The sequence below is a fragment of the Schistocerca gregaria genome, chromosome 2 (assembly GCF_023897955.1).
Source record: "Schistocerca gregaria isolate iqSchGreg1 chromosome 2, iqSchGreg1.2, whole genome shotgun sequence".
Lineage (NCBI taxonomy): Eukaryota > Metazoa > Arthropoda > Insecta > Orthoptera > Acrididae > Schistocerca > Schistocerca gregaria.
The window spans coordinates 1,050,350,465-1,050,375,725 of NC_064921.1; the positions used below are offsets into that span (position 1 = coordinate 1,050,350,465).

At 44.3% G+C, this 25,261-nt stretch overlaps 1 protein-coding gene across 1 annotated transcript in view; it reads left to right on the top strand.

Annotated features, from left to right (window-relative positions):
- The window catches only part of LOC126336104 (transcriptional regulator ovo), an 820,382-nt gene that overhangs the window by 784,863 nt on the left and 10,258 nt on the right, over positions 1-25,261 (top strand). The gene's annotated exons all lie outside the window — the stretch shown is intronic.

Consider the following 25,261-nt stretch of genomic DNA (forward strand, 5'->3'; position numbering starts at 1 on the left):
TCGGATTCAAATACAGAGAGATGTAAACAGGCAGAACACGGCGCTGCGGTCGGCAACACCTATGCAAGACAACAAGTGTCTGGCGCATTTGTCAGATCGGTTACTGCTGCTACAATGGCAGGTTATCAAAATTTCAGTCAGTTTGAGCGTGGTGTTATAGTCGGCTCACGAGTGACAGGACACAGCATCTCCGCGGTAGCGAAGAAGTGAGGATTTGCCCGTACGGCCATTTCACGAGTCTACAGTGAAAGTCAGGAATCTGGTAAAACATCAAATCTCCGACACTGCTGCGGCCGGAAAAAGACTCTGCAAGAACTGGACCAATGGCGACTGAAGAGAATCGCTCAACGTGACAGAAGTGCAACCCTTTCGCAAATTGCTGGAGATTCCAATGCTGGGTCATCAGCAAGTGTCAGCCTGCGAACCATTCAACGAAATGTCATCGATATGGGCTTTCGGAGCCGGAGGCCCACTAGTGCACCCTTCATAAACGCACTTCACAAAGCTTTACCCCTCACCTGGACCCGTCAACACCGACATTGGGCTGTTGATGACTGGTAACATGTTGCCTGGTCGGACGAGTCTCGTTTCAAATTGTATCGAGCGGATGAAGGTGTACGGGTATGGAGACAACCTCATGAATCCATGGACCCTGCATTTTAACTGGGGACTGTTCAAACCGATGCAGGCTCTGTAATGGTGTGGGTCATGTGCACTTGTTGTGATGTGGGACCTTTGATACGTCTAGATACGACTGCGACAGGTTAAACGTACGTAAGCATCCTGTCTGATCACCTGCATCCATTCAGGTCCATTGCGCATTCCGACAGACTTGGGCAATTCCAGCAGGACAATGGGATACCCCACACGTCCAGCATTGCTACAGAGTGGCTCAAAGAACACTCTTCCGAGATTAAACATTTCCGCTGAGCAGCAAACTCCCCAGACATGAACACTGTTGAGCATGTCTGGGGCACCTTGGAACGTGCTGTTCAGAAGAGATCTGCGACCCCCTCGTACTCCATTGGATTTACGGACAGTCGTGCAGGATTCATGGTGTCAGTTTTCTCCAGCACTAGTTCAGACACTAATCGAGTGCATGCCACGTCGTGTTGCGCCACACTCAATATTATGCAGGTTTACCAGTTTCTTTGGCTCTTCAGGGTATGCACAGTTTTCGTTATATCACACACACACACACACACACACACACACACACTTGCTGCAGAGAGCAGCATCGTCTACAGTTTTCTGTAATATTTGGCGTAACAGTATCTTATTTCCCGACGTTCTCACCAGCGTGGTCTACTTCATAGGGTCTGACCAGGTGGATCGTATCACAAATTTTCGTTCCATCCGGTGGTCGTGGAACTGTGCATCTTATTTTGTTATCTCTATTGTGCCGCACCTGTTCCTCCACTGCTCTCTTCCACAAGTGACGTGCATTGGTGACCTGTAATACAAGGGGCAATCAAAAAAGTTCCGTTTGAAGCCATTGCCGCAGCGTATATGCAACGTAGCCCAACTCCAAAGCGAGCGTATAAGCACAGAGATGTAGGCAACGGACTAGTGTGGGATTCTTGTGTTTCCGACGTGCGTGTAGTAAATGTCGAAATGTGAGCTATGGTGATGTTAGTGCCAAACGCGTCCAAGCAGGACAAACGTTTTGTTATTCTTTTCTTTGGTACCGAAGGACAATCTCCAGCAGACACCCATCAGAGAATAAAGAATGTGTGTGGGTCAGGATGTTTGTTGAGACCACCGTTGTGCAATGGTGCTCCAAGTTCCGAGCTGCTCCCGATCCAACACGAGACGCCGTCCATCTGGGAGACACTCGATTTGCCACCCTGTAGTTGTGACCTCTTCCCAGGCAACTGCCACGCCTTCGGCCCCTCGGAACAGGCTTCGATGGCTCGACGATTGCTGTGGAACGAGGGTGTGGTGCGGCAGGCAGTTACGGACTGATTCGCGCAGCAGGGCACGGTATCTTAGCAACAGGTTGCGTCTGTGGGATGATTTCTTCAATGCTCAAAGCGATTTTCCCTGACTAGCATACCGATTCCGGACGGTACGGCTTTCGAACAGAAACTTCTTGGTCGCTCCTCATAGAACAACTTCTCCAGCTCTCGGTTGCTTATTCTGCTACACGTGGAATAGTTACCAGTTTGCCATCATTAAGGAAGTGGGCAGCTGTCAACGCCGCACCACTCTCTACTTGAGTGATGGGTCTCGAATTTATTGCGGCTTCTGTTTCTATCGAAAAAGTATTTAAGCATTCTTCATCCACCTGATGACGACCAAATGCCTTCCTCAAGCGACGCTTGACGGAGCCTGTCATGCTTTCCCTCCAGTCTCCCCGCCAAGCCGCCCGTGGTTCCATGTACTTCCAGGCCATTCCTGCTCCAGTATCAACCGTATTTAATATTCACCGCGAGCTGGTCAGTTCTGGGATAACGAAAGACCTAGCGACCTGGCTCAAGGGTGAAGCACTGAGAGATCCCATTCAGATGGAGCTAGTTCTGCCATGTGTACCTTTCCGACCCTTTTTCACTTTGGTTGACACCACAATCGCTTTCTGCTTATGATGTAGCAGCATGTGCACGAGGTGGGGCTATCGAGCTGTGGTGTGACATCCACCACTTTGTTCCCCTGCCTACTTGAGCTGGCAACCAGTTTCAAGTGGTGGCAGTAAGAGTGATTTGAGATGTGCCGCAGGGGAGTGTCGTAGGACCGTTGCTATTCACAATATATATAAATGACCTTATGGATAACATCGGAAGTTCACTGAGGCTTTTTGCGGATGATGCTGTAGTATATTGAGAGGTTGTAAAAATGGAAAATTGTACTGAAATGCAAGAGTATCTGCAACGAATTGACGCACGGTGGAGGGAATGGCAATTGAATCTCAATGTAGACAAGTGTAATGTGCTGCGAATACATAGAAAGAAATATCCTTTGTCATTTAGCTAAAATGTAGCAGGTCAGCAACTGGAAGCAGTTAATTGCATAAATTATCTGGCAGTAGGCATTAGGAGTGATTTAAAATAGAATGACCATATAAAATTAATGGTCGGTAAAGCAGATGCCAGACTGAGATTCATTGGAAGAATCCTAAGGAACTGCAGTCCGAAAACAAATAAAGTAGGTTACACTACACTTGTTCGCCCACTGCTTGAATACTGTTCACCGGTGTGGGATCCGTACCAGATAGGGTTGATAAAAGAGATAGAGAAGATCCAACGGAGAGCAGCGCGCTTCGTTATAGGATCATTTAGTAATCGCGAAAGCGTTACGGAGATGATAGATAAACTCCAGTGGAAGACTCTGCAAGAGAGACGCTCAGTAGCTCGGTACGGGATTTTGTTGAAGTTTCGAGAACATCCCTCCACCGAGGAGTCAAGCAGTATATTGATCCCTCCTACGTATATCTCGCGAAGAGACCATCAGGATAAAATCAGAGAGATTAGAGTCCATACAGAGGCATACCGACAATCTTTCTTTCCACAAACAGTACGAGTCTGGAATAGCAGGGAGAACCGATAGAGGTACTCAAGGTACCCTCCGCCACACACCGTCAGGTGGCTTGCGAAGTATGGATGTAGATGTAGATGTAGATGAATTGCAGGACGAACTGTCACCTGACTTTTTTAAGGGTACGGGGTCGCTCGAAAGGTTGGATATTTTGGACGACAGTTGTGATGAAGCAGATCTTCTGTCTTGGGGTCAAAACACAGCGAGTTGTTCAGATGGAATGGTGTGTCTATATGTCCGATACGAAAAAGCATTTCAGGCCTTGTACGAAGGGTTTTAGCCTTGTGCCTGTAGGAGAAGGTCGGATGTGGAAAATTACATGCGTTTACAGTAGAGAGCCGCTGACAAGTTTAAGAATGTGACTGTTTAAGAAAGTGATCGGATTTGTAATCGCGGCTGGTTGATGGGTTTTCACAATCATAAATTAGGTGGTCAAGTCCTGGCTCTATGAACTATTTAAAATGCTAATGGATAACGTCATGGGGAGACAGCAGCATACGTGGCTCGTGAACCATTTCGCTTTTGCGTTCCTGTGAAACACAAGCAGAGTGCTGAAATTTTCGTTCTATCCTTATGTGTTTCATGGTGTCACCGCGACACCGTTCAATATTTCTGTTACACTTTCTGGAAAGTCACGAAGACCTGTGACATTTACGTATTTCATATCATGTGCAGAAGTAAACTGTATTCCACGGCAAGTGTACAGAGGACGTCGCTCTTCATATAACCGTTCTTATCGAATTTACGTAAATACTGCAGTTTCCACTGTGGGTGCACCTGGTGAGTTTGTCGTCTCTGATATCGTCGCCAGCGATGGGACATTGGCCACTGACTAACACTACTTTTTTATGGTGGTTACTCCAAGTTATGCCAGCAGGCTTGTTCAGATTTCTTGTTTTCCTGACAGTACGGCTCTTTCTTAACGGAATTAAACGTAGACAGCAGCTAATATTTCAACATTGGTGCGCAGAAGTGAATGGTAATTTGAAGAAAATAAAACATTAAATATGGGATTTTAATAGCAAAATCTGTGCTACCCCATGCTGTGTCACCTGCCTCCGACCAAATTTCTTAGCTTTTTTGCTGTAATTGTGACGACTTATTGCTGTTAGTAGCCGTTAGCAGACCTGCTCCAAGCAGCGGTTTCCAGTTCAGTAACTCAGTTGCACGTTCTTGCTTCTTAGATCGTCTTCACGTCGACTTAATCGGCTTTCTCCAACACCTGGTTTCTTATCCAGTTCATTGGCAGCAAAAGAGCGGTAGAGAAACGTCTGCCCCTGCTTTGAGGAGACGCCATCATTATTTTCCTTTTGTGTCACACGATTACCTTCACCTCCTTCTCTACTTCCTTGTTATTTTCTTCATTTTTTCCGTGCCCTGTTCTGACATTCATATCGTGCACAGAGGTTGAACAACATCGTTCTTTCAATTAAAAGGTCAGATAAAACTAAACGATAATTTGTACTAACATAATCTCCTGGGTTCGCCAAGCATCCCTCGTAGAGGGAATGGAGAAGAAAAAGCATCATTTTCGCAACAAATGATGACAGCAACAAGTGTTCGGATGGTACTTCTAGCAAATAAGATTTGGGATCGATGTCTTAAGACGCAACATATTTTCCTCCATTCTAAAGGTCGACTAAAGAGTTCGCGTTCGGCTCGGAATCATAAAACCGTTATGACCATCTAGCTGGTAACATTATTTAAATGTCGAAGGTAATGTAGAAGTCACATAAAACGAGAAAACAACGTGGTGTGGGTTGCTCATAAAAATCAGAAATACATGTGATAGATGCCGATGATGAAGCCCACAGAGATGGCGCTGTGGTTAAATGGACATTTCGAATGAAATAATCCGCACTGGCTGTAAAATACCTTGCATTAAAAGACACGAAGGGTTTCGCGTCAATTGAAGACGCAGCCTCAGGTGACAGAGATTCTTTTTAACAAGTCATAGCGGGAAGGTAACTTCCTTGGAGTCACTCCCCATCATTAAAACGAAAGGCATAGGGGAACCGCGCCCGGGCAGAAAAGCGGTCGAGCAACACCAGACAAGGCAGTCGTGAATCCTAACAAAAATTATTTTGCAGCAAGTGCGGATCATCTCATTGAAAGTGTGGAAATTTGGCTGCGGCTCCCCGCAACTTACATTAAATGGAGTTAACATTTCGAAGAAGCAGTATTCAGACCTCAGTCCGGCCGTTCAAATTCAAGTCTTCTGTGGCTTTCCTGAATTAGTCAAAGAAAGTGTCCGGTTAAGAAGAACACGATCAATTTCCGTCCCCATTGTTGTCTGTTCCAAGCGTGTAGTCTGTATTGACCTCGACTTAACATTAAATCCTAATCTTATTTGCTTCCTTTTAAAAATGTAAATAGAGCCGGAATAATAAACATTTGCACTGACGAATGGAATTTGAGTTGAATGAGTTAACTTGTGTAACAAAGGTCACAGTTGGATATAAATTCAACATCACTAAGTCTAAAGTGCGCTTCGTCTGCTCTCGAATCAGCAAATAGCAACGTCTATTTGTATCAAGCAGAAAATGTCTTAAAATAACAACCGATGAAACTCGGGGAGCATTACCGTGTCGCCTGTGGTTGAAAAATGAAATAATCTTTGCAAATGTTTCTGAATGCTGATCTTTCTCTATTTCTGTTGGTTTTGGATCGGCGGATACTTCGTTAAAAGTATCAAGAGGGAAGTCTCTTCTAAATTCAGGAGGCGTTCTTCGCCGGCGGATGCTCAATGACTTCACAGGTGCAGAGGCGACGCGTTAGCGGTCATTGGCTGGAACTGGTTTTCAGCTCACATAAGTGGGTCGGGCACTGCTTCCCGCGCGGAATTACGTCACAATGCAGACGCCCGTGAAGGAGGTACCAGCAACGCCCCGACCGAAGGCTTTAATTCGGGCGATTCTGTTTCGCGCGCAAACAATATATCAGTTGAAAATTTTACAACCTGTCGGTAGGATGTCACTCGAGATTGGACTCTTAATACTCCAGAGTTTGTATTAAATTATATATCCTGTCAGTACGTACGTCGCATGTTGGGGATTAAACGTTATTAACAACGCAAAGAGGTCTAAACACCTGTACTGATAGTTATTATGTCATTTAGAATAGCTACCAGTTTTTTAGTTTCGTGTTCTATGGTTCATTTTGCACGATACATTGTAATCATATGGAGCGACTCATTTTACATTCACATGTCAAATTGATTTGTGAATATGGCTACATGCTAACCATTTATAAGATTTTTTAAAATAAATATCTCAGTTAGTAATCCCTACCCACCACCTTTTATACATCACAATAGTACAAATACTTCTTCAGACTAGAAGGAGTTGGCAAGGAGAAACTTTTCCAGTTTGTTTTCAAACTGTACTTTGCTGTCTAACAGAATTTTTCAAAATTTCACTCGCAGCATTGAGCGCCCCTTTTTTGTGCTAAAGACAGCTTTAGTGTGTCGTAATGAATGTCATTTTTCCTTCTGGTATTGTAATTATGTACATCATCGTTCCTTTTGAATTGCACTGGATTATTTACAACAAACTTCATGAAGGAATAAGTATACTGTGAAGCAGTAGTCAGAATGCCCAACTCATTACAGAGATGTCTATAAGATGATCGTGGGTGAGCACCACATATTATTCTTACAGCCAGTTTTTGAGCAATGAAGACTTTCTCTCTTAAAAATGATTTTTCTCATAACATTATTGAATAAAAATATGTGAAATATGTTGACTTACTGATTTGTCTCTCCCCAAGATTTGCTATGATTCTAGGCGCAAATGTAGCTGACTTAACTGTTTTAAGACTTCCCAAATGTGCTTGTTCCAATATAAATTCTCATCAATATGGACAGCTAAGAATTTTGAAGTTTCCACCATATTTATTATTTACTCACAATGTGTTACGCTTACCATTGCTGTAGTACCTCTAGATGTTAAAACTAAACTGAACTCCGCCCGAAAAGGCCATGAAGGTCCAACGGTACCGACTGGCCGCCGTGTCATCCTCAGCCCACAGGCGTCACTGGGTGCGGATGTGGAGGGGCATGTGGTCAGCACACCGCTGTCCCGGCCGGATGTCAGTTTCCGAGACCGGAGCCGCTACTTCTCAATCAACTAGCTCCTCAGTTTGCCTCACAAGGGCTGAGTGCACCCCGCTTGCCAACAGCGCTCGGCAGACCGGATGGTCACCCATCCAAGTGCTAGACCAGCCCGACAGCGCCTAACTTCGGTGATCTGATGAGAACCGGTGTTACCGCTGTGGCAAGATGTGCAGAACCGAATATGTCGCGTCTTTTTAAAACTGAGGGTGAGGCCATTCGCAGAAAAGCAGTAATGATAAATTTTACGAAACTCTTTACCATTTCTTCTGTTTCTGCATGTATGCTTGGATTGAGGACAATAATAGTGTTATCAGGAAAAATAACAAATGCTGCTCATTGTATACTAGAACGAAAATTGTTTACATAAACGACGAATAATAGAGGACTTAAGATCGAGCCTTGGGGGACCCAGTAAGTGATTTCTCCCCAGTCAGAATAATGTCCCCGTACTACACTGAATGGGTTTCTAAGCACAGCTTAGTACAACTAGTAGAATGACCTCAAACTCAGGAATACATATCAAAGTAAATTCTAAGCACACGGCGTTACCCCAGGTCCTCGTCACAAGTTCCACTGCATTTTCTATTTTCCAAATTTACTGCTGTTGTTTCGTAGTGGTCTAAAGGAAAGAGCACTAGATTCCGGCTCTGGAGACCCCCCCCCCCGGTTCAACCGCGCAGAGGGACGGGAATTCTTCCTCGTTTCAGTCCCTCCACGACAGCCACAGGTCCACTCACAAGGTTGCCAGATAAGTACAGGGAGTCTCTCTCGAGGGTAAAAGGCGGCCGGGATGATGGGCCACCCGCCCTGCTCCTCCTAGTGCCGCGGCTAACAAAGGCTGCACTCCGGCTGCATTTAGGCCAACAGCCCAGCCAGGGCACTGTGCCTCAGACTTTTCTTTTATTGTTGCCCTTTCGCAGGCGCCAGAGACTAAACACTACTATTTTGGGAATTTTCTAAGAGGGGCTTTAGTCAGATTTTCCTTCGATGGTAAGTTAGTTCTTTTTTTTCGGTATTGGCTTGCCATTTCTTCTAGCTACCTCTGAATCTTTATTATGCTACCATTTCGTATTCTCGGATACCTTTACCACTCGAGGCAATAATTCTGTAATTTAAATGTATTGCACTTTTACATTTCGAAAGAAATGAGTAACTCTACATTCTTTTAGAATTTTTGCAACCCTTAATACCGTGTTGGGATACTGTTAGGATCTGCTTGTGTTTTTTGAGTTCTTGTACTCGGACAACACTTCATCACACGACAATAGGAAACGTCTTATCTATAACAACGTCGTTAGTGAAGTTGGTAAACTTTAGGTTGGTAAACGTATTCTACATAACTTTCCCGGCATTAATGCCCTCTGCGACTTACAGAAACCCTGGAAATCTGAGACCTACATGAACATAGAGGTTTTGAGCCACGTTCCTTCCCAATGAAAAATCAGTGTGTTAGTCACTGCCGCTGCTCTCTCGGCGTACTTCATCATACATCAGACAATGACAACCTGCACCACTACTCTATAACGCCGTAACCCTTGCCTAAGCCCGCTTTTTCACAGTGAGTAGGAAGACAGTGGACGTTGGAAACGATTGCTGGCACTCCTCTGAGAAAGCCCGAATTGTCTCACTTCCTGTCGTGGTCGTTATGCAGATGTAAGTCGTAGGAGATAATTTCTTTCTTGCGTCGTCATGAACGATTACTCTAAATTGTAACAATAACCATTTCCTCCCCAGGCAAAAATTTGCTGTAGTGTCCTCAATGCTTATTAAGAACATTTGAATACAGTCAAATTCCGTTAGGTTTCCATAAAACACCGTCACATGCAGGTATAACATGTGTCCCAGAAATCAAGTATCTCTTGATTCTTTTAATATGCTCCGTTGTGCTTAGAGCAAACAGATACAGTATTTTTTTCTATCTGTCTCAGAAACAAAAATTTAAAAAAATTGATTTTGGCTAGACGGCCTGACATCTAGCTCACCAGTGTTCGTCTCAGCTACGTTGAATGCATTCGTCGCATTTACAGCCAGACAGATGACCCCGAACTTCAGGTATACTTTCAGGCATACTTTCTGAGTATCCACATGTGCTTGCATATGTGTGGGAGCCGCGGTCTCCAGTGGTTCGCTGTAGTATAGTCCTGTGGCTATGATTTATTCCCTTTGTTACCACAAATATCTTTGTTTCTATGAAAATACTCTCGCAGCAATGAAAAATCCTCTAACACACAATTACCAAAATGTACAATACAAAACACACAGCAGTGGAGTAACCCACAGATGCAAAATTACTGTGACATTGTTGCTGGCAATGCGGGTACCTCAGTACCGCACTTGCATTGCATGCAGTGAAACCTACAAGCGAGGTGCACATTGGCAACTCTTCGCTAGCAAACTTATCCACACCGCTAACACACAACATACACTGGTAGGAAAAACGAAACCGAGGCAGTACAGAGCAGTTCTGCAAGCGAACTTGAGGGCGAAGAATTATAGTGGGGATAACTGTTGTCAACATCAACTACATTTAGTGTATGGACCAAGTTTGTTTCCAAACAAGACACAGCGCATACATTCTACATTTGCACTTTTGTGGAGATATTTTGTGCAATATAGACACGAAGATAAATGGGGTTAAGAAATCAAACGAAATGCAATTGCTAGGAATACCTAGGAATGACAATTATGAACAACTTAAATTGCAAGGTTCAAATGGCTCTAAGCACTATGGGACTTAACATACGAGATAATCAGTCCCCTAGAACTTAGAACTAATTAAACCTAACTAACCTAATGACAGTACACACATCCATGCTCGAGGCAGGATTCGAACCTGCGACCATAGCAGCAGCGCGGTTCCGGACTGAAGCGCCTAGAACCGCTCTGCCACAGCGGCCGGCAAATTCGAAGGAACGTATAAAACATGTTGTGGGGAAGGCTACACCACGCTTGTCCGTCCTCTTTTAGAATACTGCTGTGCGGTGTATGATCCTTACCAGATAGTACATCAAGAAAGTTCAAAGAAGGGCAGCACTTTTTGTATTATCGCCAAATAGGGGAGAGAGTGTCACTGAAATGATACAGGATTTGGGATGGACATCATTGAAACAAAGACGATTTTCGTTGCGGAGCAATCTTCTCACGAAATTCTACTCAGAAATTTTGTCCTCGGAATAGAAAAATATTTTCTTGACACCGACCTACATAGGAAGAAACGCTCACCATAATAAAAGAAGGGAAATCAGAGCTCGTACCGAAAGATGTAGGTGTTTGTTCTTTCCAGGCGCTTATACGAGATTGGAATAAGAGAGAATTGTGGAGGTGATTCGATGAACCCTCTGCCAGAGTATCCGTGTAGATGTAGGTGTAGAAGCTCCAAACAGAAACACCGCGGACCACTAGTTCTTCACACCAAACACATCCCTCAACAATCTCCAAAATTTTGCTGCCGGTGTTCGAGGTCAGTCTACGTATTCGTGTCTGTCTTTTTTTCCCCCTCTCTGCTTCTGTAGAAACGACGACTGACAGCCAGCAACTACACGCTTCAAGCCCGCACCCGTGCACCAAGCAGCTCTGTGAGACCACGGAAGACAGCTGACGTTTTTCCCGCTTTTGTGTTGTTGCACTACTAGGAAGGTATTCTGTATCCGCGTGGAAGGTAGCTGCTGGGACGTACGGTCGTGTCGAGGCTGGACGTGGTGTCAGACATCGTGTCTTGACGCAGACAGCAAGAAACACGTGCAGCGCCATGGGAATGCCGCCTCCTGTAACGCTGCTCTGCTGCAGCATACCGCCGTCGTGTGTCGCTAGCATTCCGGTTCGAAACTCACGATTGAAGTGGCCGGGGCGGCGCTCAGGCCCGCAGCCGCACGGCGGTCAGCGCCCGCGGATGCAACGCCCGCCGCGCAGGACCGGTCGCCGACGTTGGCTCAGGTCAGTCAGCGGCGGGCGCGTGACGTCACGCGGGACCCGCCCGTAGGTGTGTCGGCCGCGTCACCGGCCCCGCGCGGCAATCCAGCCAGCCGCACGAAACGTACGCACGCTGCCGCGCTTCTCCGTTTACTTTCACTGCAAATTGTTAGTATCTGTTTAAAGCAGCATACAAATGTAGTCGAGAAATGAAATTGGCGGACACGTTAGAGAATCAACGCCAACTGCCCAACTTGTCTGCAAGAAGTGCTGTGTCACTCGCAGCCGTGTAGTACGAAGTGAGAACAATCCTCGGTAGACGGTCCTAACCCACGGGGATCAGTTCAAACCCGAGACGAACTGGTGCTTTCCGTGACTGTAGGTCCATCTCAACCAGTTCCCAAGCCAACAATGCGGAGGGAATTGCGTGCTACGTAGCAATGACGGAGGGCTGCAACCTACCTCGCCTGTGGCTGGGAAACAGTTTCAGAGACCCTACCTTCTGACTGTGATGAAAACTGGGTGACTTTGAAGTTTCTGAACAAACTGAGATCTGGAGTGGGCAGGTCAAAAGTCTTGGGCAAGACGGGGCTACACTAGTGAAGTAGATACTCAGTGCAACTCTTGAGAAGAAAAGACTGTTCGTCATATGCTTCAGTGCCGACTGAGAACAACTTCATCAAGGAGCGGAATATCCATTGGAAGTGGTCAAGTTCTGAGCAAAAGTAATATAGTCATAACTGTGTATGTAATATGTCCTTATATGAGAATAAATAAATCGCTAAAAAACCGTTGCTCACAGCAGCACGTAAAGACAGACTTCGTCAGCGAGCCAGAAAATACAAAAACCTGGACAGCAGCTTACTAGACGCAAGTATGCCGACGAGTCACGATTTCGCCTCTTTTCAACTCATGGAAGGCATCGAATACATCGATGGCTCCGAGAAGCGTTTAATCCTCTGAGTGTGGGATGAGGTTCAGGTCGGAGATGGTTCTGTGATGTTTAGAGGCTGTTTTCGTACCATAATTTGTGCTCACTCATTCGGGCTACGACGAAAGCGTTCCAGGATGTTTACTGCAGCATTCTCGGAGAACTAGAGTCGCTGTTTCTTCTACAGCTCCATGATTGCTGTCGACACTCTCATCTTTCAAGGTAACTGCCGTGTTAACACGGCTGCGTGAATACGTACCGCGTTCGATGAATGCACAGGAATTATATCACACGTCGTGTGTCCTCCAAATCCCTAAATCACCCGATCTCAGTCACACAGTATTTTTGTACTTCATTTTTTTTCTATTTATGATACGTGATGCAACTCTCAAAAATTCTTAAGAAAATCAACTTTGAACTTTTCCGAGCGTCTTTAATTCATTAGAGAAGACAACATTCTCTGTGGCATGTGGTTCTGTGATAGAACAGTCATTTGCATGTTGGGTGGTCAGGGTTCGATTCCTAGTTGATGCAAATTTTTAAACAAAGGTGCCTTTTCTTCTAGCTTTTCCGTCAAGCATAAAATACATATAGCTGCTTTATTAACACTCTTTTATTAAAGATCAGTAAATAAGAATTTATATTTGCAATGAACATTGGATTTTTGTGTGTGGTATATAAATACATATAAAAAGACGTGCATTTTTCAGTAAAATGACAGATATGTGTTAAGCAGCGGTTGCCTGATGGATTTCTTATTTAAAACAGGTGTGTATTTGAATAGAACGAAGAAAAGTAGTGACCAAAATGAGATACGAACCACAGACACATCAATTGCCACTCTAGACCGCTACCAATTATTTTTTATTTTTTCATATTTATGTACATTGGCGGAAAAAATCCCATCACCAAGAAATAACTAATGTAGAGTAATGAATTTTCGGGAACACATTTGTCTAGGTAGCATATTTAAGTGATTGACGTTAGTGTTTCACAGGTTAATGTAAGCACAAGAACAGCCGTTGCAAATGTGAATTTCTGGTACATTAGTAACCGGTGTACTCGCCAGAATGTTGAATGCCTGTTGCACTCGGCCGGTCAATACAGCCGTTACAGCGCCTGTTTAAGGCAAATCTGATTTGCATCCTCACAGTCTGCTACCAGCGCCGCTCTTATGCGAATGGCGCGAAATCTGAATATACAACTCTTCCAGATGTAGAAACACGCCCAGCAACTTCTTTTTATCTCGCACAACACATTCTTGGTCTTGGGATTTTTTTTCATCACTGTATTTTACGCTTCACGGATGTGCTCTTAGAAAATGCACCTTTGTTTAAAAATTAGCATCAACCACGAATCGAACCTGGGCCACTCACGTGGCAGATGAACATTTAACAACAGTGCCAGACGGGTTATTTCAAAGTCGCTTTTCTCGAGAATTTTTGAGAGTTCCTTTGAACTGTTTTGGCAATTGACGTTTGAGTTCTGAACTTCACGTACTACAAATATTTTTTAAAAATATATACAAATCCCATTGCTGTTTGGTCTCCTTTTAAGACTTTTTCGAACGGCGGGTGGAAAGTAGCTATCAACAGCTATATACTTTTAGTCACTCTTATCAATGAATTACTTCACCTGGATATGGCATCCTGAAGAAACTTTTATAGTGTACTGCCCACGGAACCGAGGCCATTACAAATGCGAGAAGCGATGTTACACGGTATTACCGTGGTCTCTCGTGGGGTTGATCCATTTTTCTCCCGGTGTGCTTACATTTGTTTTATAATATTTTATTTCGTTATTTTATAAAACGGCAGCATTAATAGGAGACTACTACTACGAATGTCAGTTTTCTGAAATAGCTGCACTATAAGATTCCAACAGGCAATCAAGCATCAAATATAAGCGTGGAAGCAATAGCGCTAGCTAAACTACTACAGGCAATTTGTAACGAAAAAGTTGTCACTCGCCTTTCCTAAGGTTTAATTTAATTTATTGCTAGCAAAAAAAGGAAAACCTGTATTTGCTACAAATAACTCATCCGGAGAGCATAAGCCTTCTCAATTCAAGCTTACGCTTTTCTTTTTAGATCCGTGCACTGGTTGGGGTTTTCCCAACTTCTCTCCCACCTCCCACGCCTTCGCGTTCTGTTTCGTCTTCCCTCCAGAGCTTTTCACCTGCCCTCCTTTGCTCACCGTTCCGACACGCTTAAGAACGGCAGACGCACGGCGTAGAAAGTTTCGGTATTCCCAGGCAGAAAAGCGAGCGAAGCGCTAATACTTCTAATTTGGCTGCCGGCCTAAGTCCTGATTTATAGCCTTCCGCTACAAGCGTCTTTTTCCGTGCTGTCACAGTTCACGGCTGCTGTAAGAAGAGAAATGCCGTTCTACGTGCAGGAATGTATCCGTGTGGCTGCCAAATCTGCCTACTTGTCAGTTGCTTCTCAGTTCACTTCTGGTTCTGCCTTAGTACTCAAGATGAGAAAAGACAACCAGGTGTCGACCTGCCTTGTGATATACTAATATTATCCAAGCTCTGGTAGTGAAAGGTGTTTGCTTCAGGTTGCACAAAATTTCTCTGTAACGGCATATTTAAGTCTAATACCGGAGATGCACTTCCGTAATGCAATATGTCTAGATCAGTTCCTTACCTGGAATCACTAATATAAACCACAATCTTTGATCAATAAAAAGGGAAAGATGATGTTTAACTATAACATTTTTGGTGGAATTTGAAGCTGCCATTATTTATTGATACGAAGCACGAATAAAAGGCTGTTAAATGTGTAACAGAACCCCGATAAGGGCCGCGTAACAATGGTCGATCTAAACCATGGTGTAATTTGTATCATGGCGCGCTCACACACACACACACACACACACACACACACACACACACACAGGCATTATATATACAGGGTGTCTGTGCTAACAGTCGTCAGGCGCATTTTCTCTGGCATTTCAGCAGATATTCGCAACTTTGTTTTTGCAACTTTTAGCCGGAGTAAGCGCAAAAAAAAGTTGCGCATAACGTCTTCCATAAGCCATCTAGTGTCAATAAAAAGCCGACAGTTTGTTTCCCGTTACAAACGAAATCATTTTTAAAGTGGTATTTTACGTGGTCATTCGACCGAGTGGTCCCATGATATTCGTTTTACTTCAATGTACTAACAGGGCTAGCCAAAGTACAGTGGGGGTATTGTTGTCAACAGCAAGTGTACCGTGAATGAATGGATCTAGCTTGTTTCCAAAGAAGAATCTGTTAATAGATGCCAGTAAGATGGAAAAAGGCACTAGACCCACCTGGGAGCGCTGTATCGACAGGCATTTCAAATTCCTGTTAAAAAATCATTTCCTTTGTAATGGAAAACAAATCGACTCTTTCCTACAACGCTGGACATCGTATGAAAGACGTGAAGAGGAGGATTTTATGGGGTTGACACCATCTACAGATTGCGTAAACGGAATTGCAAGGATCTGATGAAACCCCAGAGAAAATGCGCCTCGCGATCCTTAGGAGAGATACCGGGCAAAACAGAGAAAGAGGGGGGGGGGAGGGGGGAGAAGGAGAGAAGGAGCAGAGAGAGAGAGATTAGACCAACTGACTTGGACCGTGTGTTAAAAACATAGCCGCAATAAATTTTGTTTCGGTAACTGGTGTCCAGTGGACGATGTTGAGACAGTTCCACTTCAGAAAGTGACAGAGTTAAATAGCTTGGTTGAGCCTGGGATAGTTGCATCAGAAATACAGAAAGTCCACTTAGGTTTCTTGTCAGTACAGAAGCCGAGATGCCTTGGCGACTCACGTCCAGTCGAGAGACGCCGTAACATAAACATAAATCCCTTTCAGTGGTTTGTATTATTTCTTACCTATGCAATGGAAACATTCAGGTAAGTTTGAAGGACGTAATAGGTTTCGTCCTCTCCGTCCGCACACTGCCAAAGGCTGCTCATAAAAACCGTATATGCGACGGCTGTTCGTTTATTAAGGACCGATCGGTTGCGCAATGGAAACTACAGTGAAAATGAAAAACGTTTTATTTGCGACACTTAGCAACACTTTCCGGCTACCTCTCTGCAAAGTCGCCGCTCCGACTTTGAGATTTGTCGTAGCACTGCACCAACTTTCCAGAAGGCAGCCGTCTGTGTTTTTGCAATTCTGTACGCTGGTCTGCAGCTCGTCGTTTGTGCCAAGCCGTTGCCGTCATGAGCAGCGGATCGTGTGAGCAGAGATGAAACTCAAAACACTTCCCACCGAAAATGCTGCGAGAGCTTTTTCATTGCCCCTGCAGTGTGCGGCCGAGAATTGTCATGAAGAAGGAAATTCACTACAATTACGTAATGCGGGCAGCATGAAATCAGGCGAAATCTCGGAACAGGCAGTCACACTTGACTGGAGATACTATTTTAGCCCTCTTACGAATCGTCAGTCTGCTGTCAGTTTCCGACACACATCATCATCAACATCGCTTCATGCTCTCATTTCACAAGACACTGAGGAGGGTTTTTACATTTAAGCCGGGACATTGGCACAAGGTTCGGCGATCGAGAACTTGGCCCCAGCACCTTTCTGCCCCTAACCGGCGATGGATGTCTCCTCCATCACCCGAGCACAGACTGTCTACCTAGAAGTCGAGCAGCACTGCATGGCATCCGTTAACGACCTCGGCCACGGTGACGAGTTTCAGCTATTTTGATGGATACACACTCCTCCAGGGCAAGATGGACTCTTCACTTGACCTGGAGTCACTGTTCCTCTACAAGTTCGTTAACCAAACTGAATCCTGAAACCTGTTCTTTATCCATTGTAATGAACATATAGACCAGCTATTTTTGTAGCCCTTTGTATCCTTTTAGTATTGTTGCTACAAATGCAGCACGATTACTTATTCGAGTCTGCGTGAACATCGTGAAAGAGGTCTTTGCTGTCAAGTAGTCAAATGTATTACATGACGGGTTATTTTGCACGCTGGACTTCATTGTTTCCGCCGTGCTCCGTCACAAATGCCGCACCGGTTGGAAATTGTGATTTATTATTACGATCGGGAGGTTACTTACAAGGCGGCAAACACTGCTTGTAATTTATGGTGTATAGAAAGCTAATGGCAGCAGCTCAATCTACGGGACCAGTGGTTTCGGAATACTCCACTTTGTCGGCCTGTGTTCCGTAATTTCCAGTGCGTCGCCCCGTAACGACGTTCTCTCCGAGCTAAACTGCTGATGTGGAACACCTGGGCCCTGTCCTCGAGTTATGTTAATAGCGTCGCAGCAGTGGACAGGGCAGCTAATACTGCTTTAGTCATCGCTGCGATAAGCTGGGTATAAAATCTGCATAATTTTTACCGCAGCCGCCATGCTAGTTCCAATGATAATAAATATCTCCGGTCGGAACACAACCGCAATTTGGTGAGCAGTTTCTGGCACTTTTCTTCGCTTTCATTTTCCTTCTTATTCTTTTTTGCAAAGTGTTCTTGTCCCGGCGGGTCGTTCGTAATTAATGCGGCGAATTACAAGCCGCCCTGGCCGCCGCCTCGGGCATATCGACGGGGCCCGCCCTGTTGGTGTACGGGCCTGTAGGCACCGCACCCAACGCGCCTTTGGCCGAAGCCGAAGCTTTAACTGGTTGCGTATAAGCTCTTTTTTTTTTTTGCTGTTGAAGGCGTTTAGAAGAAACGTACACTGGGTAAATTTCGGCTCACTTGTCTTTTATTTAAGGTACAAGGAAGGGAACTGCGAAGGAACGATGAATAACAGAAGAAATACTTCGATGGATCGACGAAAGAAGGAGATACGAAAACGTTCAGGGAAATTTAGGAATACAGAAATACACGTCCCTCAGGAATAAAATAAACAGGAAGTGAAGGGACGATAAGGCGAAATGGGTGCATGAGAAATGTGAAGAAATAGAAAAAGAAATAGTCGTCGGAAGGATTGACTCAGCATATAGAAAAGTTAAAACAACCTTCGGTGAAATTAAAAGCAAGAGCGCTAACATTAAGAATTCCATGCGAATTCCACTGTTAAATGCAGAGGAGAGAGTGGGTATGTGGGAAGAGTACATTGAAGGCCGCTTGAGGAAGTAGTGACGCGATAGAAGAACAAACAGGACTCAACAGGGAAGAGATAGGGGACCCAGTAGTAGAATCAGAATTTAAAAGAGCTTTGGACGACTTAAGATCGAATAAGGCAGAAGGGATAGATAACATTCTGTCGGAATTTCTAAAGTCATTGGGGTACGTGGCAACAAAACGTCTACACACATCGGTGTGTGGAATGTATCAGAATGGCGATATTCCAGCATACTTCCTGAAAACCATCAGCTACAGAATACCTAAGATAGCAATAGCTGAGAAGTGTGAGAATTATCGCAAAGTCAGCTTAAAGCTCGTGCACTGAAACTGCTGACAAGAATAATATACGTCAATGGAAAAGAAAATTGACGCTCTGTTAATGACGATCAGTTTGGCTTTAGGAAAGGAAAAAGTGCCAGAGAGGCAGTTCCGACTTTGAGGTTGATAATAGAAGCAGGACTGAAGAAAAATCAAGACGCGTTCATAGGATTTGTCGACCTGGATAAAGCGTTTGACAATGTAAAACGTTGCAAGACGTTCGACATCTTGAGAATAATAGGAATATGCTACTGGGAAAGACGGGTAATATACAGTATGTACAAAACCAAGAAGCAACATTAAGGCTGGAAGGACGAGATCGAAGTTCTCGGGTTAAAAAGAGTGCAAGACAGGGGTACAGTATTTCGTCCCTACTGCTGAATTTATACATTGAAGAATCAATGACTGGAAAAAGGAAACGTTCAAAAGTGGGCTATAATTCAGGCTGAAAGGATATCAATGATAAAGTTCGCTGATGGCATTGGTATCCTCAGTGAAAGTTAAGGTATCCTCAGTGAAATAGAGAAGAAGTGTTACAGGATGTGTTGAATGGAATTAACAGTCTAATGAGTACAGAATATGGATTGAGAATAAACTGTAGAAAGATAAAAGTACTGAGAAGTAGCAAAAATGAGAATAGCAAGAAATTTAACATCAGGATTGGTGATCACGAAGTAGATGAAGTTAAGGTATTCTGCAACCTAGGCAGTAAAATATCCCATGACCGACGGAGCAATGAGGACATAAAAAGCAAACTGGCACTGGCAAAAAGGGCTTTCTTGATAACGAGAAGTTTATTAGTATCAAACACAGGCCTCACTTTGAGGAGGAAAGTTCTGAGAATGTACGTGTGGTTGTGAAACACGAACCGTGGGAAAACCGGAATAGAAGAGAGTAGAATCGTTTGAGATGTGGTGCAACAGAAGAATGTTGATAATTAGGTGGACTGATAAGGTAAGGAATGGGGAGGTTCTCCGGCAGAATCAGCGAGGAAAGGAATACATGGAAAACACTGACAAGAAGAAGGGACAGTGTGGTAGGACATCCGCTAAGGCATCAGGGAATATCTCCCATGGCACTAGGGCGAGCTGTAGAGAGTAAAAACTGTAGAGGAAGGGAGAGATTGGAATACATCCAGCAAATAATTGAGGACGAATGTCGCAACTGCTGCTGTGAGATGAAAAGTTTGGCACAGGAGAGGAATTAATGGAGGGCCGTATCAAACCAGTGAGAAGCCTGATGACTCAAAAAACATGATGTTACTTGACCCGATAACGCATTGCACAATCCCATCTTCAAAAAGTCCATAAGGTGCTGTGATTAATGGAGGCCCGCATTCACCATCTGCTCCGAAACGCCGCCGCCGCTGTGTTTGGATGGAATTCGCGGACTTCGATTAACCACAAAAAAATGGTATAAAGCCGAAACCGGTGAAGTGATGCGGCTACCTTAAAGTAGAGACAGAAGGCAGGAGATTTACCTAGTGTGCGATTAACAAAATACAGCTGAGAGCACCAGTCGATGGATGCGCAAAGAGGGAATCTAAAAAATGAAATGCTTTGCAGGCGCTGGAAGTGGAGTGGGAAGGGCAACCACTGGAGATCGGAAGATGAACTGAATCACATTTGTTACTGAGATGCTGCTGCTTGGAGATAAAACGATAGTTCTTCAAATAACACCATCCACATTTCACGAAGGATTGTAACGGAACGGAATGAAAACCAAAACAAAGAAAAGTGAGAACATGACAAAGAACAGGTTGCTCAGTACTGATATTTGGGAGCCATGCTAACTGATTACTGGACAAGTGAAAATAAAATCAATAACTGCTATGGCAAAGCAAGCTTTCCAGGAAACTAAATGCTTGTTATGCCGCAGGATGGAGTTAAAGTTGAGGGAAACGTTAGTGCAATGTGGATAAAGTAAAACATATGAGCAAAGTGAGAAACAGTGAAGTAACGGAAAAAATGGATAAGTCTCCTAACCCTGTTTTAAAACGGGAAAACAAAGTAGATGAGACAAAAACTGCGAGGAAAAGGAATGCTAACAACAGTGGAAGGGCAGAAGAAAATAAGAAGGAGCAAAATAAAAATGCTGGGTGAGACGTAAAGAGGAAGAGCACGACACATAATGACGATCATTATGATGTTGGTGGAGCCGATGATCATCGTATAATATCGTTTCTTTTCGACTGGCTCTTCTACGAAGATACATAATGCTCTTGGACTGATTATACCGGCTGAGACCACACTTTTATATATCTATTATGAGTGATCAACTTGAAACTTTTTTAACATCTCAGTATATACTCCTGACCACATCCGCAGCAGCTACTGGCTAGAATCTTGGTCATAATGAACCACCATTAGTTTAATAACACCGCCATTTGGCCCTCATTACAATGTTCAACACCCTCTTCACGACACGCGTGAATACAGTATCTCAAAAGAAAGCGAAAATGACGCAAAAAACTCAACGTTGTGGGTACTTTCACTAACAGAGTCCCACTGCATTACGTAATAATAATTTCTTTGTTACGTGCTTATTTTAATTAGATAGCACTGAGCTCAATATTAATGTTAAAGACAGAAGAGATGTTGGAGGCTTGTGGGACTCCGTACAAATTCGGGAAACCATTCAAAAACGTCAGGCAAGCGTTTTTTATGTAACTTGTAAGGTCTAATCCGCAATGTTTGCCTAAAGGACAAGTCTTATAAAAATAACAAGGTAAAAATTGTATGCAGTTTAGTGCCGTACCTGGGATGGAAACGCGTGAGAACTGGAGAAGCTATCACACTGACTTCTGGGAGTACAGTCCGACGCTGTGCAGTCTTCGTGAAACGGATTTGGGAGGAAGGTGGCGGGCGCTTTAAGTACCACCAGCAAGGTCGACAGGGGAGAGAACGAATCTTAGCAGAGGATAGCCAGTAAGCCCTGAGTGCCTGGTTCAAAATCTAAGTAACCGTAATCATTGTCTTCATACTAATGTAGATGTCCTGTTACATAAGTAGAGTGGAAGAGTGGAATGAGTACTTGCGAGGTGTGGACTTGTGGTTGATGGCTGTTGATGAGTCGGGAATGAATGGAACTCAGAGGGTGAAACTGGTGTCGTCTCATAACCTGCTGTTCTCGAAAAACCTCAAAGTGGCTACGGACCTAAGGGCCTTCTAGCGACGGCCGAAAAATGGGTCTGCTCAGTAAAGAGGTTAGTACACTATATACTAAATACCAGCTCACTTTAGTAAGAAAGGGGCTAAGAAATAATCTAGGTATTTACTGGTGATTTAAGGAAACAATATGAAACTTGCATCGGGTGAAGAAACGGGGATTGGAGATGGCGACAGACGAATCTCTCATCAGTATCCTCTACATCAGCCACTGCCGTAGCTCAAGGCATTAGTTGACGATCTAGAGACGTGAAACACCATTCTGTTGCCTCTACACCCTCGCACGACGTAATTTGGGGGTTAAAGTTCTCCCACAACCAGCGTTGGAATCCTCCAAATGCGATCAGCAGCCTTCTCATTGCCTCTGTATCCCTTACGATGCCTCCTAGATATATTTCCACTGTAGGCAGGTGTATGTTCCAGGGCACGAGGAAGCTTCGTAAGGGAGAGCAGCTCCAAGAACCCTGCAGGAACGGCGTTCGTAACACAGGTGCATCCACGCTTTCTTGCTCGGGTATGCACGTGCGAGAACGCACTCTACCAGTAGCTGCGTTGCTTGTGCGTGTAGGGCTTTTTCCCGCCTGCTACGGTTAATTGGCCTGAGCATGCGCTCAGCTGTGAAGTTTGGATGGCGCGCTGCTCACTACCTCTCGTGTCGGGCCGACATACGTATCTACAGTAGTAGGACAGGTGCTGTTCCACTCGCCACTGAGAACACTTGCTACGTTAATATGGCTGCCCGCACCATTCACTTAACATCCAAGTCTCCTCTCATCAATGCAGGAACTCGATGTTTCCCACAGACGTAAGAGTAATTCTAAGAACCTCGAGACCGGAGCCCGAAAACTCTCTCTGTCAGAGCCAGTTGAATTCGGTGTGTTTGCGAAGTCCCAAACATACGGTTTAAGAGCTTCTAATAGGGACTAAAGAGGGGTCATTGTAAACAGCAATTATGGTTCGTAAACGTACCGTTTTCCTGTTATTGCTGAAATACAACTGAAACCTGTCATCGAACTTCTCCCGAATCTGCAACGTCGCGAAGGTGAACTCGATTGCCGATTCACTGCTCCTGCGTCCAGAAACATGCAGTGATCGGCGTCGCTCTCGCTTGCTGTAATCAAAAACATTGTCTGGTCGCACGGCTTCAGTGCGCGCTTTGGAGTATCCACGAGTCCCACATCAGCCGCTAACATGTCATTCGATGAAGCCTCCTCTCAAATCCGATGGGATCTCGTAAAATTTGAGGCTCCAAGAGTAAATAAATCAACGGAATCAAATTCAGTAGAAACAAATGGCACTACACTCGGTTTCCAAGACCCATACGCCCTTCTGTAAGTCGTTAGTCCAGATGACTACAGACCGACCATAGGTTTTGCACCATATTTGATAATACATCTTTAAATGGAAAAATTTGAGATTAGGCCGTACCGTCACTGTTATGATTATTAATTGAAATACACAAGTAAGTCCAACCAGTGACTTCTAGTGATCTTTGCACTAAGTATTTCGGAAAATTAGGTCACTATTATTAAGTTCCTGATCGCCGGACTGTCCTGAATCGAGCTCCAGACCCCTTAGCGTTGTGTCATGGAGAGGGAGGGCATAGCGACACTGTTGACGCAGCTGTGCTACGTTCGTAGGATGGTGAGGTTAAGTTCGGCGACCCCTCAATGCTACTAGAGACACACTAGGCTTCGCCTCTCCCTCCTCTTATTGTCAAGGAGTACAAAAATGATATCGAACTATACACACATCATCTGCAGTCACCAGTACTCAACAGATACACTTAACACACAGGTCTTATACACCGCGAAGAAAGAGGTCATAGTGTGCGAAAGGTGAAAACTACTGATAACCAAATGAACTCCTAATTCCACTAACCTAGCTTCGGATATTGAAGTTCTGTAGTGTACTATTAGTAAATAATAATTAGCAGAAGTCATGTTTCTAAAGTGCTTGTAGTTGTCTATTTAGTGAATATCGTGTAGTTGGTACAAGGGCAGACGCAGATGAACTTGCCACATGATGTTTAATTGTGACGGGTCGAAATTTATGAAACCCACGTTCTCCTCTTAGGATGTTGTTATGTTGGTGACGGTGCCGAATAGTTTTACGTTACACACTGGCGTCATTTGAGCCTTTTGGTTTGTGTGTGTGTGTGTGTGTGTGTGTGTGTGTGTGTGTGTGTGTGTGTGTGTGTGTGTGTGAGGGGGGGGGGGGGGGGGGGAGGCGCATGAGCTGACGCCTTCCAAAGAGACATATGAACTACGTCGCCTTCCATAGTTCACTTTGTGTGACATGTTGTAGCTGTAGTTGTGATCTGTCCAAAGACTGGTCTGATACAGCTCTCCATGCTTTTCTATCCTTTGTAAGCCTCTTCATCTCCGAATAGGTTCTGCAACCTACATGTTTCTGAATCTGCTTACTGTGGTCTTCTCTTGGTCTCCCTCTACAATTTTTATTCCTCACACTTCCTCCAGTACTAAGCTCATAATCCTACGAACCGTTCCCTTCTTTTAGTCAAGTTGTACCACAAATTTCTTGTCTCTCCAGTTCTGTTCAGTAACTCTCATTAGCTATTTATCTACTCATCTAATCTTCAGCATTCTTCTGTAGCGCGTTATTTCAGAAGCTTCTATTCTCTTTTTGTCTAAACTGTTTATCGCCGATGTTACACTTGCATGCCTGGCTACTCTTCAGAAAAGACGTCCTAACGCTGAAGTCTATATTCGACGTTAACAAATGTCTTTCCTTCAGAGACGTCTTTCTTGCCGTTGTCAGACTACATTTTCTATCCACTCTACTTCGGCCATCATCATTTATTTTCTTGCCCAAATAGCAAAAACTGCCCACTACTTTAAGTGTCTCGTTTCCTAATGTAGTTCCCTCAGCTTCACCTGATTTGATTCAACTGCATCCCATTATCCTTGTCTTGCATCTGTTGATGTTCACCTTATATCCTCATTTCAAGAAACTGTACAATGCGTTCGACTGCTCATCCAAGTCGTTTGCTGTCTTTGACAGAATTCAATGCCACTGCCAAACCTGAAGGTTTGTATTTCTTCTTACTCCAAACTTTTCTTCGATTCCCTTTACCGCTTGCTCATGCGACATATAAACTGGTAAATTACTGAGTTCTCTGATCAGTTAGAACGAATTCATTATTAATGATCCTGGTGTTAGATAATGCTGCTTTTAGTTGCTTTCAAACTTTGGTTTTT